This window comes from Panthera onca, chromosome A2, assembly GCF_046562875.1.
Source record: "Panthera onca isolate mPanOnc1 chromosome A2, mPanOnc1 haplotype 2, whole genome shotgun sequence".
Lineage (NCBI taxonomy): Eukaryota > Metazoa > Chordata > Mammalia > Carnivora > Felidae > Panthera > Panthera onca.
Window position 1 is genome coordinate 108,597,227 of NC_138340.1, and position 20,936 is coordinate 108,618,162.

The following is a 20,936-nucleotide window of genomic DNA, read 5'->3' on the forward strand; positions in this document are numbered from 1 at the left end:
TGATTTCTGCCTCTTTAGATAGAATGCCATTCTGTAGTTGGGATTCCCCTCCCTGCACCATGGGTTAGAAAGCCTCTAAAGAGAAAGCCACAAACATAACATAACTCACCACTTTTGTTTTCCTTCTCTGAATATCAGGATAATAGTCCTTGAATGATGATGGTTGTCCAATATCTGAAAAAAAAAAGTTTCAAATATTTTGGCAATGTCCTGATTATTTATGGTAAGAAAACAAGTCTCATCTTGATTTTCCTGGGAAGCATAATTGTTTTCTTTAGTTTTTAGCGATAATTTCTATTTTGAAAGATTAATAATATGGCTTACCAAAAAACAAAAAGGTTGTTGTCTTATTTTGTGTATTCTTTTAGTATTACTAGATTCTCATTTAATTGCAAGGATTAACATGCAAATAAATGTTTGATTAAATGGTGCTGCTTAACCATCTTTGCTTTAATACCTTCTAAAATAATTTTGTGAAAGTATATATATATATGTATGTATGTATACATATATGTATACACACACATATATTTGCACACTTTTAAGTTAACATTTAAATATGTTATCAGATGTTGAAATACTTTCTGTAAAACATATGAAGATAAGATATCTAGTATATTACAAAAATTGACAGTAAGACAATCTTGCACTATTTTAAATGTTTAATACCTTAATAAATGTCTCAGCAATTTAATGTCCTCTATAATCTGTTTTTAAAATGTACATACTAGTTCCTTTTTTTAAACTTAATTTCCACCAAGGACTACTTTGTCATTGTGTTCTATATTTTTAGCCTTAAATTATTTTATTAGCTTCTGTATTATGCCTCTCTGCCACAATAATAGGCATTGAAATCACAGGTTGCTTTTCTTTATTTCCTGGGATACGATGTCCAATATTTCAAAAAGTGTTTTATTCTACATATTACTGTGATTATTGCTATTAACTTAAATATCAACCCTACCAACATATATTACACATATTGTTAGGTAATTATTAAATTTTAAAGTGAAAGTTTTTATGGAATGCATTTCTTATGGATAAGGCCTTTTTCTTTTCTTTTCTTTTCTTTTCTTTTCTTTTCTTTTCTTTTCTTTTCTCTTCTTTTCTTTTCGCTAGTGTGTCCTTATATCCTAGGATGAATATATTTTATTGCTAGAATAAGATACGTTTCAACACCTATTAGCTACCCACTTTTCATTTTTATAGATCTAGGCCCTGAGGAACCATGTACTCATAAATAAGAAAAAATGGAATGGAGGGAGTTTTATTTTCATCATGTCATACAATTCCTTGTAAACTCTCTGAGTTACATGCCAAAAATAACATGGTGATTTATCATTAAAAGTTATTTTTGATGATCCATAGTTGAGTACAGTCTACTCCATTTTACTTCTTGCAAAGAATCTGAAGCTATCTGATGTGTTAAAAAAAAAGGTCTGTCAAACAGTAGTGTCATTCCTTTTCATTAGTGTCATAATATCCATATTTAGAATATTTTGAATTGTACCTTTTTCCAGCTCTCTAAATGTGTGAATACCATGGGTTATGAATGAAAGAAAGACTCAAACTTTCTTTATAAAGCAGAAAAATAGCTATTAATTCCTTGGCTATAGGCACTTTCTTAGGTAGGTGACTCTTCAAGAAAGAACATAGATGGAAGTTAAAGATCTAGAAATTTGCCCCAGGTTTTTAAGCTATTCATGTCCATGTATTTCTTGGAAAATCCTTGTGTACCCGCTGGGGTCACAGATCCAAGTTGGAAGATGACAGTCCTAGATGACTGGTTGTGGGCATCTGCCATGACTAGTTCTACATTGTGCGATATAGACTATAAGATGTACAATTCTGCTTTCTATAAGACTACACTTTATTGGAAACGCAAAATCACACACTTAACCTGTATATAAATGTACTAATTTATTTTTACATATGAGGTAAATGAACCTCAGAAAGGTGAGGTAGTATGCCAAGTTTCACAGGTAGTGGTAAGGTGGTGGACATGGAACCCAAATGTGCAATCTTGTTATTCCAAAGTCCATGTTCCTTTTACAAGTACTGCCTTCCAAATGACCAGAAAAACAATAACATTTAACAAATGTCACAGATGGAAGCTACTGGTTGAATATGTATTCTATTGAAATCTACTTAAAGAAAGAGGTGAAAAAATGGGCTGGAAAAATGAGGAGTATTTTATAGGTAAAAACGAAGGCCTAGGTCAGCTGGGGAAGGGTACAAAGCAGTGGGGGAAGGTGTCAGGTACATTGTAAAGGAAAGAGGAAACAAAAACAACTAGATAGGGAGTCTACTTGGAAAGCAGATAAAGTTACAAGTTGCTACGGAGTCAGGCATGGAAAAATCTTAAAATGATGATTCTATTCTTGAAAATTAGGAGTCATTGGTGAGTTTTGAACAGGGCACATGGTAAAAGTCATGTTTTAGGAAGAGTTACCCAGTAGCATCATAGTTTGAAAATGGCGTTGACAAGACTACCTAAGTAGGCTGCTGTAATAATCCAGATGTAAGTTTATAATGAAATAGACTAGAGTGTTAGCTGTGGGAATGTAAAGGAGAAGACAAATACTAGAGACAGTAAGAAGAAGGAAATCACAGGCTAGGGGTTAGGATAGATAATTCATGTGAGGAATAGTGAAATATTAGGCAAGAACGATTGGCTTGGATTGCATAGAGCCTTTAATGCAAGCTCGGGGCCCTGGATATTATAGTCAAGTGGAAGGCAAAACATGTTTTTGAGCATGAGAATAAAAATGTTTAGAGAATATTAATAGTGAAATGAATATTTTATCTCATTCTAAAGCAAAAACATTAGGATATAATTATAAAAACCTAAGGACCTAAAGTCTCAATTCCATAAATTATGAATTCAGTTCCTCAAAGGGTAATGTGAAGTTACTTCTTTGTCATGTTAGATTACAGTCAGACTGGCTTGTTCCTGCTTTATAATGTTTAAAACAAAACTTAATAGAAATTAAGTGAGACTTTTGGATTGCTCTGGAAATGATTTCTATCAGGAGACAAAGAGTATGTACACAATATGAGCAGAGACACCTCCTCCAGACAGGAAGGTGTTTAAGGAAAAAGTTTAAGGAAAAGTTTAAGGAAACACAGGAAGATGTTTAAGGAAGGTGTTTAAGTAAAAGCTTGTTTAAGGAAGAGCTGCTATTCCCAGCTATCACCACACACTATACCTAGGAGGGCTGGCTGCTGGTGATAGTCCATACCACCAGTAGCAGAGGCTGATAGGAGGTGCTCAATGTCACTCCTCATCAGGGAAATACAGATCAAAACCACACTGAGATTCCACCTCACGCTAGTCAGAGTGACTAAAATGAACAAATCAGGTGACTATAGATGCTGGAGAGGATGTGGAGAAACGGGAACTCTCTTGCACTGTTGGTGGGAATGCAAACTGGTGCAGCCGCTCTGGAAAATTGTGTGGAGGTTCCTCAAAAAATTAAAAGTAGATCTACCCTATGACCCAGCAGTAGTACTGCTAGGATTTTACTTAAGGGATACAGGAGTGCTGATGCCTAGGGGCACTTATACCCCAATGTTTATAGCAGCAGTTTCAACAATAGCCAAATTATGGAAAGACCCTAAATGTCCATCAACTGACAAATGGATAAAGAAGATGTGGTTTATATATACAATGGAATACTATTTGGCAATGAGAAAGAATGAAATCTGGCCATTTGTAGCAATGTGGATGGAACTGGAGAGTGTTATGCTAAGTGAAATAAGTCACGCAGAGAAAGACAGATACCATATGTTTTCATTCTTATGTGGATCCTGAGAAACTTAACAGAAGACCAGGGTCCCCCCTGGAGAAGGGGGGAAAAAAGAGTTACAGAGAGGGAAGGAGGCAAACCATAAGACACTCTTAAATACTGAGAAAAACTGAGGGTTGATAGGGGTTGGGGGGAGAAGGGAAAGTGGGTGATGGGCACTGAGGAGGGCACCTGTTGGGATGAGCACTGTGTGTTGCATGGAAACCAATTTGACAATAAATCATTTAAAAAAAACCTTCAATCATAAATAAGTAGTCCATTTTTTAGCTTTATATTAATAAAATCATACAATATATAAAAAAAAGGAGTATTGGAAGATCATTGGAAGTGTATCTCTGAGGTCATGGAAAGTACAAGAGTTCAGCAGGATTTGGAAAGAATTTATCTGTAAGTCTCATGAGGGAATCAGAATTTTAAGGAACGGTGGTCCTGGCAAGACTGTGTAAGACTGGCTGTCTTCTTTGATGTCCATTTAATTTAGAAAAGTCATGCTAAGTGTGTGAGCTGCTTTCCTTTTCCTTCTCTCCCCCTTTCTCTGCCCCCTTCGGTCCCTCATTCTCTCTCTCCCTCTCCCTCTCTTCTCTCTCTCTCTCTCTCTCTCTCATTTATTTTCATTCTCAAGTTCCTTTTCCCCCAACTAAAAAGCACAGCCTTCATATTGGCTGAACTCCTCCAAAAACAGATATCTAACTGGTAAATGGGATAGTAGACTCCTCACAAAAGTGGAGGCAGGGGCTATGTTATTCACCTCCTACACCCTAGCTAGAGGAGGGAACTGTTGAAAATTCCCCACTGACCCAACAAATCATTATTTCATTGGTTCTTTCCTCTTTCTGTTTATAAAGACTTGTGGGGGAGGCAGTGATGAAGGATGTTTGGGGGTAGCAGAGCTAATTTGGTAGTGGAGCTAATTTGATTATCCCCCTAAGGAGAGTGTAAAGAGATATGATCCCCTAAAATTGTAATGCTTTTCTTTTTTTAAGTTTTTTTGGTGACTTTTGATTTAGATTTAATTTCAAACGTCCTGAAAATTTTAAAGACTATCAAAAGAAAACTCTCATCTGTTTATATTCACTATTAAACTTTACATTTTATTTTATCATTCTTTGTTATCTATCTATCTATCTATCTATCTATCTATCTATCTATCTCTACCCTGTCATCTGAAAGCTGGAGACAGTGAATCCCTTTACCCATAAATACTTCAGTAGGCTTTTTCTGAGACATCTGGTTCGTTTTAGAGTATGCCAGGACAAGCAATTTGTCCCTAATTTTCCATTCTAGTGACAAAATCCAGAGCAACTAAAAAAGTTCCACTCAATATCCTATTATAAAAATATTCTTTGAAACATATTTTCCTAGAAAGCAAACTGATAAATACTAATAGGACACAGATTCATCATCATTATATAATAACAACTACTTACTAGGATTTCAAAATACACTCAGCAAAGTATTAGTCATTTTATATATAGTTCATTTTTTTCACCATAACTTTTACACAATACTATTCTTCACAATAAATTTATAATGGAGGCTCTATTTGTTCAAATGGCCACAAAGTATTAGCTCACTAAGGATATCTAGACATTTTATTAGTTAATATTTAATTAATTATTAATGTATATCCCTTTATAGCAGAAAGGATGAATGTTATATCCTACTAAGACAAAATATCAAGTGCTAAGAATATGCACCAATTCTAGAAGACTATACAAAAGAGACCTTAAAGCTCTTATTGAAAATGTAAACTGAGCAGGGAATTTGGGTTGCTTTGATTTTATATTACCTTTACTTTATCCTATACTTCTTCAGAGGGTAGCACAGTAGTTCATTATTCATGAACCTTAGAGTTGACTACTTGTTCACTTCTCTCCTGATGGCCCACTGTTCCTTTTCACTCCTCTCTTCTGTCCTTTTTCTTTTTCTAGTCGGAAAGACCTGTGGAGGACTTTGGGTCTAGCTTCCATAGGAGAAGAAAGAACAACAGAGGGTCAAACAGCTACAAAATTATTAGATCTTTGAAATAGCCCAGGGTAAACCATTTTTAGAATAACTTTCATGCTAAGTTCTTCCAGTTTTTTCTCCTCTTTAAGTATCATTAACAGTAAAAAAAAAAAAAAAAAAGGTTAATTTAGTACCTTCTATGTACCATGCACTGCTCTGTTATTTTATACAAAATGTAATTTAATCTTTAAAATCATCCTCTAAGGAGCAATGTAATCAATAATCAAGAAAAGATTGCTATTCAAAACTCCATTACTAGAATATAAATAAGAATTTAGGGATTAGAATATGAGAATAGAATATAAAACATAATAAGATAATAGAATATAAATAATATAAAATAATAAATAAGAAAATAAGAATAACTCTCTATTTGGAGCCCATCTTATAAAATACTCATTTTTTCCCCTATTACTATTGTGTGTCACTATGAAGAAAAAAATTCTTAGAAGTTGTTTGATATGCTTTTTGTTCTCCACTTTCTATCTTCTCTCTCTGCTACCTAGAACAGGTAGTATGGTTCCAGCAATCATCTTGAATCATAAAGTGATCTTGAGAATGGCAATTTTGTGCTAAACATGGCAGGGCAAGAAAAAAAGGATCCTTGGTCCTTGAGGACATTGTGAAACTTCTGTATCAGCCTGGATCTGTCCTACCTTAAGAATTCTTTTATGTGAGATAGAAATACAACTCTCCCTTATAGAAACCACTTTAATATCATTTTTAGTTTTTCTCTCACACAGAAATTAAACCAGGCTCCAAATTTTAAGCACTTAAATATGCTATATATGTAGGTGCTTGTACCTTGTTTGACCATAAGCTCCACAGATACATTAATGGCTATTAAATAGGGTATATTAGGATCAGGTTTTTTTTTTTTGTTTTAGATTATGCTGACTACAATAGAGGGGATGAATTAAAAAAATATATTGGAGGCAGAAAACCATATTGGAGGCAGTTTTAGCCATCTAAGAAAAATATGATTTAAGTCAATCTAGGAAAGTTGTGGTTGGGATGGGGGAGAAATGAAGACATTGAATAAATACTTCAGATATAAAAATGTCAAGACTATAAGATTGATTGGAAGTAGGATGATGGGGAGAGAATGTGCAAGTACTAGAAACTCTTGTTTCTAAAACTGGTGGTACAACCATAAGAGTTAGTGAACACTGAGAGTAGAAATGTCAGTGGGAAAGTTCAACTTTGCACATGTTGAGCTTGAGTTATTCATGTGAAAGCCAAATGGATATGTGCAGGATGCAGCTGGATAAAAAGATTGTTGCTGTTCCTTACCAGAGGAATTCTGGCTGGTGTGTGTGTGTGTGTGTGTGTGTGTGTGTGTGTGTGTGAATGAAAATTATCAACCAGAGAAAGGACATAGTAGAGAAATTAGTGAAAAGATAATAAAATCCTGGGGAACTTCAAAATTTAAGGTTGGTGGAAGAAAACAGGTATCCAAAGGAGAAAGGTAAGAAAAAGGGAGTGAGGAATACAGATATCCAAGAGTCATTCCAAGAAATGTCATTTGAAGAAGGAGTGAATACTATAATATGCTCAGTGCAACAGATTACCACTGGGACAGACAATGAGGAAGATGTTACTGTAAATGGGAACAATGTCAGCTGAGCTGCTAGGTGAAGAAAAATCTACAGAAAGTTAAGAGTGAATGGTAAATGAGGATAGTTGACCATTCTTCAGAGAAGTTTAGATGGAAAGTAAAAGGAAACATTCAGTAATAGAACAAAATATAGATTAGAAAATGATTAAATGACAGCTGATAAAAAAAATGAGACTAAAGTGTCATTATCAAATGATTGACTAAGAATTTTGGAGTAACACCTGCATCAAAATGATGACACCCCATTCTAGGTCCTGAGAAATTTTATGTTGGCTTTAATTGTTCTAAACAGAGAGCAGTAATTTAATACAAATTTCCACTTCTTTGTAGAAATGGGTGAGGTTATTAGATAGGAAATAATAAATAAGTTTCTTTGGTTGTATTTTGCTATCGATCGAAGAATAATGAATTAAATCAAGAAGATAGGGAGGCAAATGATCGGCCTAGCAATACTTTACCAGAATTCTGCTGGCAGTTAGGATAATGATGCTCCAATCACATCTGTACTTTCTCAGTCAGCATACAGATCTGGGAATAGACTCTAAATTAGTTACCATGAAGCTAGCAAGTTCATGCAAATGTTGTAACTCACGTTTTTGAATTTCACCATTTCCCAAAGCGAGTTGACCCAATGATCTATATTTGGTGGTGATTTTTATTCCCAGATGTTGAAAACAGCTTCTTTGCTGGCAATAGGTCCTTGAGGATGCATTTTTCCCTTAGCTTTAAATAGCATACTTTAGGGAATTGGTATTACCCAAGATATAAAAAGATTAATAAGGATTTAAAATTGAATAACTCCAGTAATTCCGTTAATGGATGTGCATACAAACTGTTTCCTTGGTTAATATTATAATGGCTTATTTATCACCACATTCCTAAGAGATAACTCTCTTAAGTTTGTGACCACAAGCTTTCAGTCATCATGAGGCGCTGAGGCCACACGCCTTATTTCTTGGCACAACACAAGCAACCTTGCATAAGTCTATGTGTGAGACTTTGGAGAGCCTATCCCCTTCGATCCCCTGTGTAAAATCTCTTTTTAAAGACATCTGAACTTTATCTGTGTCTTTCTGGCTTTCATTGAGAATGTTTATTTAATTCAATGTGAGAGAATTGAACTCTAGACAAGGAGCATGATGAATTTTCTAATTCAAACTGGGTACCAAGAGGTGGCCTGTCATCATTTTCCTTTTGTTGAGCTGAAAAAAAGATAGCAAATGAGTCTCCTTGAGAGCAGTTCCCACTTCTGTTTCAAGTTTCCCCACCAAGTCATTAAACATTCTCTGGGTTTTGTCAACAGCCTGGTAAACATCCAAAGAAAGAATCAAAATAAGATCGTTTATTTAACATTCTTCTCCTCCAACTGCTGATTAGGATAAATAGTTTGGATAAAACTTCTATCTGATCCAACAATCACAAAAAGAAAACATTTAGCTATTGGTGAAGGTTAAATTCAGTTAGAAATACTTTAAACAGCAAAGAATTTTTTGCAAACTTTGATATTTTCTTTATCTTTAACTCATCTTGTTAAGACAATGTCAGAGCTGAGCATTAATGTTGAATAAGCTCCATAGAATCTAAGTGAAAACATAGGCATTGAGTTCCAGAACAACACATCGGTAGAAAAGTCTCAAACTCAGGGCTCCATTTAAGTAACTAAAAGAAGTTGATTCTAGCTATTTCCAAGAACTGCCTTTTCAGACTTTGGGCGAAATGTGTGCTGATTTACTTATCTCTAGAGAATCTAACAACTTAGTCAAAAATGAAAAAAAAAATGTTTCTAATTACTGAAAAGACTTTTAGGCTTACAGATCACACATAATGTTACAGTGCTTTGTTTTATGTTTCTGTGCAAACTTTTTCAAGAAAATAAGTTGTAATCCTAAATAAAGATCTAGTGAAATACACTACTGAGATCTTAATAGAGTATATGTGATGCAATAACTAAATTAATTTGCAGATCAAATTTTTAACATTTCAAGATTCTACAATAGTTCACAAAATCTCCTCTGGCTTCTGTTCCTACTAGATTTGCTCTTATTATCTGTTTATGCTCTGATTAAAATATAATTACAAGGTCTCCAGGATGACATACACTTCAATGCATTTGTGTCTTTTCTCATCCTGCTACTTAGAATGCTCTTTCCATTCTTTAAGACTGATTAGCATCCTATTATTCCTTTTAGAATGACCTCATATGCCACCATGGAATATTACTTTAACTTGAAATAAAAATCAACAGATGAACCATGATTCTTCGGACTTGGGTATTGGGCAGACATTTCTTCAAAAAGGAATAAAATGAGCTTGGCACTTTGGGAAAAGCAACTGACAGTAAATGTGACAAAATCTGAGCTGTCAAAAGAAAATGAGAATTTTGGAAAAATTTTTATCTACCATGGGTTTTGTAGTTTCATGATACTTTAAACACTTCTGATGAAATTGGTGAGGACATTAATGATTGTGACTTCGATAATGTATAATGAAATATGTCAATGTTTGGAAGAGTTACATAAATCAGTGATCTGTTTTCCAAACGATGACTGTATGAAGTTACAAAATTACATATGAGTAAAACAGCCATTTAAAGTGTAAGAAAAACTAGTGGATTTTAACAAAACAGGATAAAGAAAGTTGATTAATATGATTTCAGATCTTACATTTCACTAACTTTAACTACTTTTTTCCCAGGTTTTGGTGTAGGATCAAAAAATATTTACAATTATCTGAAAATTCTCCTTCCCTTTCCAATTACGTATCTGTTGGAAAACAGATTTTCTTTATACACTTCAACAACAACAAAATAATGCTACAGATTGCCAGAAGAAAAATGTAAGAATTCAAGTGTCTTCAATTAAGACATCGAAAAGATTTCCAAGAGTAAAACAGTGACACCCTTGTCACCAAATTTTTGAATATATGGTTAGTTTTCAGAATAACTGCCAGTAAGTATGTTTTGATGTAGCAAGTATAAATTCCTTCATGAAAAATGTGAGTGTAACTTTACAAATTTTAACTAAACTCATTTTCTGAATCCAAGTAAAGTATTTGCCTGATGAAAAAAAAATTCTATTCTTGATAATCTCATTTAAATTCAAGGATTTCTTTATGATTATAGCTCCAATATACATTATTTCAATCCCTTTCTTCGCATCTAAATTTGGCGAAAAGAGAGTGGAGCTGGGCTGTGCAACTAATGCAATTCTCAGGGGCCTAGGCCACTTCTTATTAACTTCTCAACCTTGACCTCAGGCCTAGGCCACTTCCTGTACCACATATGCAGTACTGTGTCATCTGATGTTCTGCATAGCTGGGACTTGAGCTTCCCTTAAAGGTGCATGGTGGTTGCTGGGAAACCATAATACGACAGGAAAAGAGAGATGAAAAGCATATGCATTAGAATTTTGAAATATTATCATCACCACATTGTTTTATGTATATACTTCCCATCTACTTGTTTCCTTAGATCTGTTTTATAAACTTAATATATTAGAGACATGTTCTCATGTCATCAAAATATTCCTCTAAATTATAATATTTAAACTTTGAATATATTTTAACACATTTCATCCTGAGGACATATTATAATTGATTTAAGAAGTCTGTTGTTAAACACTTAAGTGTCCAATTTATTGTTGTTATAAACAATAAGTGAACATCTTTTCACCTGTTCACCCAAATATTTGTATTCATTCATGATTATTTCCTTAGGACAAATTACTTATAAGGGAATTCTTGACTTAAAGACTATATTTTTAAAGTCTTGGGATTTTTTCCCCAAAATTATTCCCTAGGCTATTGTGCAAATTTACATTCTGCCAAGAACTGTAGGAGTGAATATTATTTCATATGTGAAATGGTCATTTAGATATCTTTTGTAAATATCCTATATACATTTACTGCCCATTTTATTATTTGCATCTTAGGCTTTTTGTTATTGTTTTAATTATTTGTACTATAGCTTGGTGATGTTAGTAATGCCTACCTGTTCTTTCTTTTGGTTGCATTTAATTGTCCATCATTATATTTTTAAACTTTATGATTCTTTTATGACTGTCTTTTTAAAACAGCAGATGCCAGATTTTTATATTTTGTCAAATTTCAATAGAGAAATTTAACTTATTCACATATTTTTACAACTAGTATCTAGTTGTTGCTTTTTTTTTCTTCACAAGTATCCTCTTTGCTTTCTGTTTTTAATTTATCTTAGTAAGCTATCCCCCTTCCTGTCTTTTGCTGTTTAGACCATGTTTTCTTTGCACTTTTCTTTAGTATTATGGATACTTTATTTTTCTCCGAGGTATTGAGGTTTAACTGACAAATAGAATTGAAAGCTATTAAACTGTACCATCTAATGACCTGATCTACGTGTACACACTGTGAAAGGATTTCTCCCATTGAGTTAACTAACGAATCCATCACCTCACTTATTTACCTTTTCTTTTTCTTAGTTACAGTCTACTCTTAACGAATTTCAATTATACAATACAGTGAGTATCAACTGTAGTCACTACATTCTATATTAGATCGTTAGAACTTATTCATTTCATAACTGAAACTTGTGCCCTTTCAGTAGGCATCTCCCTATCTCCTCCAGCCCCCAGCTCTGGGCACCCACTTTTCTATTCTGTGTCTATAAGTTAGGCTTTTATCTTTTTATTTTATTTTATTTTATTTTATTTTGGTACGATTCCAAATACAAGTGATTTAATACAGTATTATCTTTCTTTGGCTTATTTCACTTCACATAAAAGCCCTCTGGGGTTCATCTTTGTTGTCTCAAATGACAGAATTTCCTTCTTTTTAAAGACTGAATAATATTCCATTGCATATATTCACCTCGTTTTCTTGATCCATTCATCCACTGTTGTATACTTAGATGAATTCCATAAATTGGCTATTGTGAACAATGCTGCAATGAACATGGTGGTACAGATATCTTTTTGAGCTCATGATTTTGTTTCTTTCGGGATTGCTAGATCATGGGATTGCTGGATCATGTGGCAGCTTTATTTTTAATTTCTTGAGGAACCTCCATACTGTTTTCCACAGTGACTCTACCAATTTACATTCACACCAAAAGTGTACAGGGGTTTCTTTTTCTCCACATCCTCTCCAGTGTTTGTTATCTCTTGTCTTTTTGAAAATAGCTACCTTAATGAGCATGAGGTAACATATCATGGTAGTTTTGATTTGAATTTCCCTGATGATTAGTGATGTTGAACATTTTTTTCATGTACCTGTTGGCCATCTGCATGTCATCATTGGAAAAATGTCTATTCAGGTCCTTTGCCCAATATTTGTCTCAAGTTTTTATGCAAATTACAGTTAGTTAACATACGGTGTAATATTAGTTCCAGGTGTAGAAGTTGGTGATTCATCACTTACATACAACACCAGGTGCTCATTACAATGAGGGCCCTCCTGATCGTTTGCCCAATTTTTAATTGGGTTATTTGGGTATTTTGTGCTATTGGGTTGTACGTGTCATTTGTATATTTTGGGTATTAACTCTTTATCAGATATATGGTTTCCAAATATTTTCTCCCATTTCATAGGTTGCTTTTTCATTTTATTGATGGTTCCCTTTGCTGTTGCAGAAATCTTTTGATTTGCTGTGTTCCTAATTGTTTGTTTTTGCTTTTGTTGATTTTGCTTTTGGTGACAAATCAAAAAAAAAAAAAAAAAAAAAAAAACTATGCCAAGACCAATGTCAAGGATTTTACTCCTTTTTTCCTCCAGAAGTTTTATGGTTTCAGGACTTAAAGTCTTTAATGTATTTTGAGTTGATTTTTATGTATGGTGGAAGATAGGGGTCTGGTTTCATTCTTTTGATTGTGGCTGTCAAGCTTTCCCATTACCATTTAATGAAAAGATTATCCTTTTTTCATTGTATATTCTTGATTCCTTTGTCAAAAATAATTGAACATACATATATGGACTTACTTCTGGACCCATTATTCTGTTCCATTGCTGTAGGTGTCTGTTTTTATGCTAATACCATACTGTTTTTATTACTATAATTTTGTAATACAGTTTGAAATCAGGAAGATGTAATGCTTCCATCTTGGTTCTTCTTTCTGGAGATTGTTTTGATTATTTGAGGTCTTTTGTGGTTTTATAAATTGGATACTTTAGATCTACTTCTTATGGAAGCAGTGGTTATTCTTTAGTTAGTAAAATACATTTTAATCACAGCAAAAATAATCTACTTTGCATCTGTTTCTTACAGTAATAACATTTGAATTCTTTCTCTGTTGCATTACCAACTCAGTTGTTGCATTCCATAAGGAAAAAACTCTTTGGGTGGGTTTTTGGTGATCATTTTTATATTAGGTTAGAATGACAATATTGAAACAGAACCAAAACTAAAAGAACTCAGTGAAGCTCCATATACACATCATCCAGATTCAAGTAAGACTACTTGAATCTATCCTTTTTCACTTAAAAATATTTAAACCAATGTTTTTCTAAGTGTCAATAATGAAAACTAACCTATGTAATAACGTCTGTAAAAATCATAATTTTCACTTTCTTATCTCCCTCTTATTTTTCCAAGTTTTTGTTGATATGTACATATCAATGTTAAATGACTAATTTTTATATTTACATACAATAAAGTAAGAATATTTGGACACATACATTATTGTTAATCTCCAAAAGCAATGATTTAGACTTATTCTATGTTTTCTGGGTTTTTTTTCCCACAATTTTCTTTCATTCTATTATTCTCCATTCTCTTTTGTATTATTCTCCAATCTATCGCAGCATGTATTTGAGTCTTCTTTACCAGAAAAGTATGAGGGTAGCATCCTTCCTAAGCTTTTGCATGTCTGATAATGTACACCAGCTTGTCTTTCACATAAATGAATTTGGCTGACCATAGAATTTTGCCAAACATTGAAAACATGACTTCATCACTTTCTGGCAGTTAAACTATTTTTGCATCTGGATGCTTATAGTATTTTTTAAAGTTTATCTTATAATTCAAAACGCATGAGGTTAAGTATAGATAACAACTTACTTGTTCTACTTTCCCTGAAACTTGACAATCTCTTATACTCTGAGTATATATTTTTTTACAACTCAAAAAACTTTCTTTTTAATTGTCTCTTTAACACTTGCTTCTGATTTATCCATTCTGTTACCTTTTCTTAATTTCTATTTAATATATGGAAATATATAAAACAGACCAAATCCTTTAGTCTGTCATACATTTATCTTAATTTTCCTCATTTTACTCCTTTTCTTCTTTGTGTAAGAGTCTTTTTGGAGCTTGGTTTCTGTTTCATATATTCTATATTCTAAGGTCAGATGTTTTCTGCCATCATGTTTACAGTGTCAAATTCAGCAAACATGTTTTTCACTTCCACACATCTTTCTCTGACATTAGATTTTCTTTCATATATTTTTTTGGGAGAGAGACTGTGTAGAAGCAGGGGATGGGCAGAGAGCGGGGGGACAGAGGATCCAAAGCAGAGTCTGCACTGACAGCAGAGAGCCCAATATAGGACTTGAACCCACCAAACCTGAGATCATGACCTGAGACGAAGTCAGATGCTTAACTGACTCAGCCATTCAGGTGTTCCTGAAATCAGCTTGTCATAGTTTGAACAATTTAGAAGGATTTCTTCAGTTTCTTTTAGGAGGGCCTTGCCATTCTCCAGTTTTTAGCACGGGCAAAGGTGTTTCTCTGTTTTCATGCTTCTTTTCAATCCTCCTTCTATGAGCTAGCTGTAGTATTCTAATAATCTCATCCATAGGGAAGGTAACCTTTTTGTGACATTTGTATGACTGTTTTTGACATTTGCTTCCAAAGTTCTTGCTATTCCTTCAGGATATCTTTATCCATCCCCCCACAATGCATTAGTCTTCCATCACCTGTCACCAGGAATATTTTAGTGGTCTCCATTACCTCTTCCTCTAAACCATAATGTACAGAAATTTCAGACTGGACATGGAGATGGTCTTACTTCACTGAGACTGGTGGTAGTTGCATAATCTTATCCCCATTTTCCTTCCTCCACCAAGTTCAGATGGAAGAAAAGGAATTAAAATAATTCAGTATTAAATGCAAAATTATTTTGAAATCTCTCTAAATATTGATTTCATCACATAACTATCCTGGCTCAAAAACTGTCAGTGGACCCCAAATGCCTATGGGATAAAATGGAAACATTGCAAATTCTCATCCAAGGTTGGTCATAGTATGCTTTTTAAATAGTTTTTCCAGTCTCAGCTCATATATCTCCTCAACTCAGTTTTTGCTCCAATGAGATTATTTCCTCATTTTTTCCAAATAAGCCATACTCAATTCTACCTGCACACTTTCCCTCACACTATATCATTGGTCTGGAATGCCTTGCATGTTGTAGGTAAATTCTCCCCACTATTTTATTCCTAGCTCAAGAATTACTTCTTTTATTGAGCTATCTAAAACCCTTCACAGCTTATATAGCATTTCCTTTCCTGTGTGACTCATGTTAGTAATTAGATGATGTTGAATATTTTATCGTACGTTGAGTGAAGAGTTGTCTCATTTCTTCCACTTTGATAATACCTAGATAAGTGGCACTTGGCATTAATACTTTTGATCTTCATTTTGCTTCCAACATTATTTATACTGAAGTAGCCAACAAATGGTTGCTGTTTAAATATATGAGCAAAGGGAGAAAACAAAACAAAAAGACCTAGTAATTTGCTTTCACTGTAAGGTACATTACACATTCTTGGAGAAAAGTCTAAAGTCTCATTGGAAAGTTAAAGTGAACTAAAGTGATTTTCATCAATAGTTTTTAATAAAGTTAAAATTATTGTAAAATAAAATTAGAGCACATTCTATGGTATCATTTTTAGGGAGAGATAATTGCCTCCTCATGATGGGCTTTGAAGTAAAATAACTCTGAATTCAACTCTCTATTCTGCCACTGTCTAATGGACTCCTCTTGAGTAGGTTTCTAATTCCACTTTACCCTTTCTTCATTCACAAAATGGAAATAATAATGCCTAATTATATCATTAATATCAGGATATTAAATGGAGACTAAATATTTAAAATATCTCTAGAGGTACAGTGTCTATTACACAGGAAATAATAAAAAATCCTATTTATCGAATGTGTTTGTATCTCCTTAAAATACATTAATTCATTAACCATAACTTGATGAGTTGAGTAGTATCATTACCTCAATTACAGATAAGGAAATAATTAATTTTCCAAGATCATTTAGCTAAAAACAAAACAAAACAAAACAAACAACAACAACAACAGAACAAAACAAAAAACAGAAAATGTGGCGGCACCAGACAATTTATGTTGTGTATGTCCAGAGCCCACACTCTTGACTACTAGGCTACGCTGCCACCCAGATGCACAGAGAGTGTTCATCTCTATCCTTATTCATTGATTCACAATGCCAGTCAGATCTCATGTAAGATACATGCCCTCTTTGCAGAGCTAGTATAAGCTTGTTGGGATATTAATGGGAAATGATAATCCTCTATTTCTCATGAGATATGAATATAGGAGAGGAGAGATTTTAAAAATATCATATTACTACAGAAAGTCATCAAATATCTTTTCTGGAGATTTTCAATAATATTATTTGGAACGGTTAAGGTATTTCTGGAGGAAACTTACATTTCACAGTCTCCTTTGAGCCCTCTATTCATATAATTTGATTTCCTAGATCTATTGATGTATGATAAAGATGTTTCCCTTCATGTAGAAACAAATTAACTAGCATCCTAAGTTGGTAAGAACTGGCATTTCTAAACTAGGTTTCTGTTTGTACTTATATTTTTTCAAAAATTAAAAATTTTTTATTACATGTAAATTTAAATGAGACCATACTTTTTTTATAGTTAATGAGGGAAATATAGTCCACAAAGTTTAAAACATCTAATTTTCAAAGCCTTTTTGTGACTTTAACACATTCTGCACATTTTAGTTAAAGTAATTAAATGACATTCTTACAACATTAATAGCATAGATGTATTGAGAGACATAGAAGCAGGAGCAGGGAAGGAAACAAGAGGGAAGTGAGAGGATAGCAATGGAAGAGTCGCTGAGTAGGTTTGAGACACTGCAGAATATGGATATATCTCAGCCTCAGAATCCGTATCGGAACATGATGACAATTCTAAAGGCAGCTTCCAGGCTCAGCCTTTTGGATGTGGGTGGTGTGAACATGTGGGAGTGTGTGAATGTTTTTTTCCTGGCTGGACAGACACTTTCGCCCTGTTGCCAAAGCCATGTTGTGTGTATGAAAGATGAACTCCCTGTTCCTGGTGCTGTTACAGGCACCAGGAAGCAGTAGGAACATGCTGGGATCCAACTTTCTTTTGGAAAACCAGACCAATTGTTGAAAAGAAGCCTCAAAATATTGAGTTGATACTTGTGTGGAAAATCATTCTTATGAGATTTGCATACCAGTTATTTAAATATAAAGAAACTGAGGTAAGGAGATAGGACATTGTAAAAATACAACTGCAGTGGCCTTAAATCGTCATTTGGATCAAGCCTTGTGATTTTGTCATAGAGCCAATGATAAGAAAATCATGCAGGATGGTGGCCAATCAACTTCTTCAATGCAAAGAGAAATATCAGAATTTTCACTTGTGAGGTCATTCCTACATTTTATCACCTTTCAGTAATGACATTTTTCTTTACAAATACTGAGCATAGACACATATGGGTATGGGACATAAAAAAGAGGAAAGAAGTGAAAAAATATGTACTGCTTAAATAGGTTGGAATCAGGCAGATATCCCTTAGTCTTTACAAAAATCCTCTCAATAGCCCTTGCATATGGTATTATGACCATTTTCCACAAAGGAAACTGAAGCCTAACTACTTACTTATAACTGATGGAGAGGGACTTGGTTGTTTGACCACAAATGTCACATGTAAGCTTTCCATGGAATCAGATATTCCTCAGGTTGTACTGGCTTTGCCACAACTATAGAAAAGATGCTTTTTTCCTGTATATTTGGTGTAGTTTCTTCTCAAGATGTATGATTTAATAGACATACCTTACTCTCACGATGCATTATAATGAGTGTTTGAAAGTTTGGACTCCTGGAGTAAGTCTGGATTTAAAGACAAGCTGTCAACTACTATTGTGTAATCTTGGAAGTTTCTTTAACAATCTTGTGCTCAGAACAGTAAAAGGACACTCAGAACTAAGAAGACCTGAATAAAGTGTGGACTTCAGTTAAACATAATGTATTGAGATTGGTTCCTTAATTATATTAATGTAAGATGTTAATTATAATGTTAATACCTCTGGGTGTGGGATATATAGGAACTCTCTGTACTATCTTTCCAATTTTTATGTAAAGTTAAAACTCTTCTAAAAATTGTTTTGTTAAAAAATACTGTGCTTGTGGGCGCCTGGGTGGCTCAGTTGGTTAAGCAACCGACTTTGGCTCAGGTCATGATCTCACAGTTTGTGGGTTCAAGCCCCGCATCGGGTTCTGTGCTGACAGCTCAGAGCCCGGAGCCTGCTTCTGATTCTGTGTCTTCCTCTCTCTCTGCCCCTCCCCTGCTCATGCTCTGTCCCTCTCTGTCTCAAAAATAAATAAAACATTAAAAAAAATACTGTGCTTGTGTCACCTGCCTAGTTCAGTTGGTAGAGCAAGTGGCTGTGGATCTTAGGGTTGTAAGTTTGAGCCCCATGTTGGGTGCAGAGATTACTTAAAAAATACTGTGCTTCACCGGGCTTCCTGTGAGCATATAGCCCACTTCAGATCCTCTGTCCCTTTCTCTCTGCCCTCCCCCACTCACACTCGCTCTCTCTCAAAAATAAATAAACATTAAAAAAAAATACTGTGCTTCACTGTCCTCATGCTTTTCTTAGGAAAATTTGATGAATTAATACATATACAGTACTTAGCTCCTGGTAAATATCAACATGTAAATAAATGTCAGCTATTGTGGGCATTCTTAGGAAAGGGAGAGGTTTGGGCAGAGAAGGAAACTTTTACTATTGGAAATCTACGCAAAGTATGCAAAGAACCAGTAATCACATTCAAGGCAGGGTTCCTGCCTTCCTGTGCACCAAGAGTTTGTTTCACAAAGGTCTTATCAGGGATATGATATCTAAAATCGGCAAGTATCCCTAGATTTTCTGAGATGAGTTTACTTGCCTGCTTTTCTCCAACTTGTTCCCTGTTACAAGTTCAGGGTGAGACTAAAGAGAAAACACAAGAAGAGGAATTCAATGAAGCACTGAAGAGAAGCAGTTAATTCCACATTCAAGTTAAGGCTATTTACCTGAAGGTTTAGTGTGGCTCTGGATGTCTGAACTATGAGACTCACTGTTGGAAACTCAAGATCCTGCTGTCCCAGTTTGCCAGTCACTAGTGGCCAATCACCAAATTCCCTCATTCCTCAATACTTGGCTGTATTGCCTTCTGTTGCAATTTTTTTTTTTTTTTGTACATAGGATGAAAAATTCACTGTAGAGCCAAAGAAAGAAAGCATATGTGAAAAGATAGCACTTCCATTAGTAAATGAAAGTAGGTGTCAGATGAAAGGAATTCATGACCAGAGTGAGTATCTGTGAATCATCTTGACAAAACTCACCACTTGGTTGACTTCCGGCACATTAAAAACTTGAGGCACAACACCCCCCTGTTCCATTTTTAACATAGTGCTCGTTTTATTTTCTAGTGCAAAATTAAATCTCAAAAACAGGGAATACTTAACTTGAAAAGATTTTCCTATCACTGAAATTGTATCAGTGTTTCCCAATCTTGGATGTGTATGCAAACCTCCCAAGAAGTCTTGTTAAAAGACATTATAATTCAGTGATTCTCAGATGAATCTTAGAATCTGAGATCTTCATTTCTAATAAGCTTTTAGACCTTTGAACTGGATTTTGGTGAGTAAAGTTATGAATGGTTAAACTAAGGTGTCTGCACACGAAGTTTGAACTCAATTAGGGACCAGCAGAGTGTCTATCACCAGGAAAATAAACTAGCAAAACTCAAAAGAACGTACGTGCCATTGCTTCTTTTTTGATAGAAATTATTGCTGAGCTCAATAATTCTGAACCATGGCAGTATCAGAGGAACATTCACAAATTGCCCCTGTATAATCTGCAGAAATTTTTATTTGGTTGGTATGGTGCAGGCCTGAGAATTAGTATTTTTTGAAAGCTTGTCAGATGGCTCGATCATGCAATAGAGATTGAGAACCACTATGGAAGTGACATCACCTTAATTAATGTCTTTCCACTCAAACTTATTTGTTGGTTAGCTTTCTCGCATCACCCAAGTGGTGCTAAATTCTGAAGCAAAACAAAGTAAGTAGCCACTAGCCTCTAGGATTCTGAAATAAAATGCTTAAAAATGCTGTGTATCTCTTATCCCTTTGTTACAGATTCACTATGCATATATGAAAGCTATGTAGATCATCAGAATTTTTGTTGAATATGCACAGAATACTTGAACTATGTGGCTGATGGAAAATGGACTTTGGGCAGACATTTGTG

At 34.3% G+C, this 20,936-nt stretch overlaps 1 long non-coding RNA gene across 1 annotated transcript in view; it reads right to left on the reverse strand.

Annotated features, from left to right (window-relative positions):
* The window catches only part of LOC132679236 (uncharacterized), a 52,944-nt gene extending 43,516 nt beyond the window's left edge, over positions 1-9,428 (reverse strand). Inside the window, exons 1-3 of the long non-coding RNA XR_013551560.1 lie at positions 7,893-9,428; positions 5,599-5,772; positions 110-174 (exon numbers count right to left, since the gene is read on the reverse strand). This is a non-coding gene — a long non-coding RNA (uncharacterized LOC132679236). The remainder of the gene's footprint in view (positions 1-109; positions 175-5,598; positions 5,773-7,892) is intronic.
* Between the last annotated feature and the right edge of the window lie 11,508 nt (positions 9,429-20,936).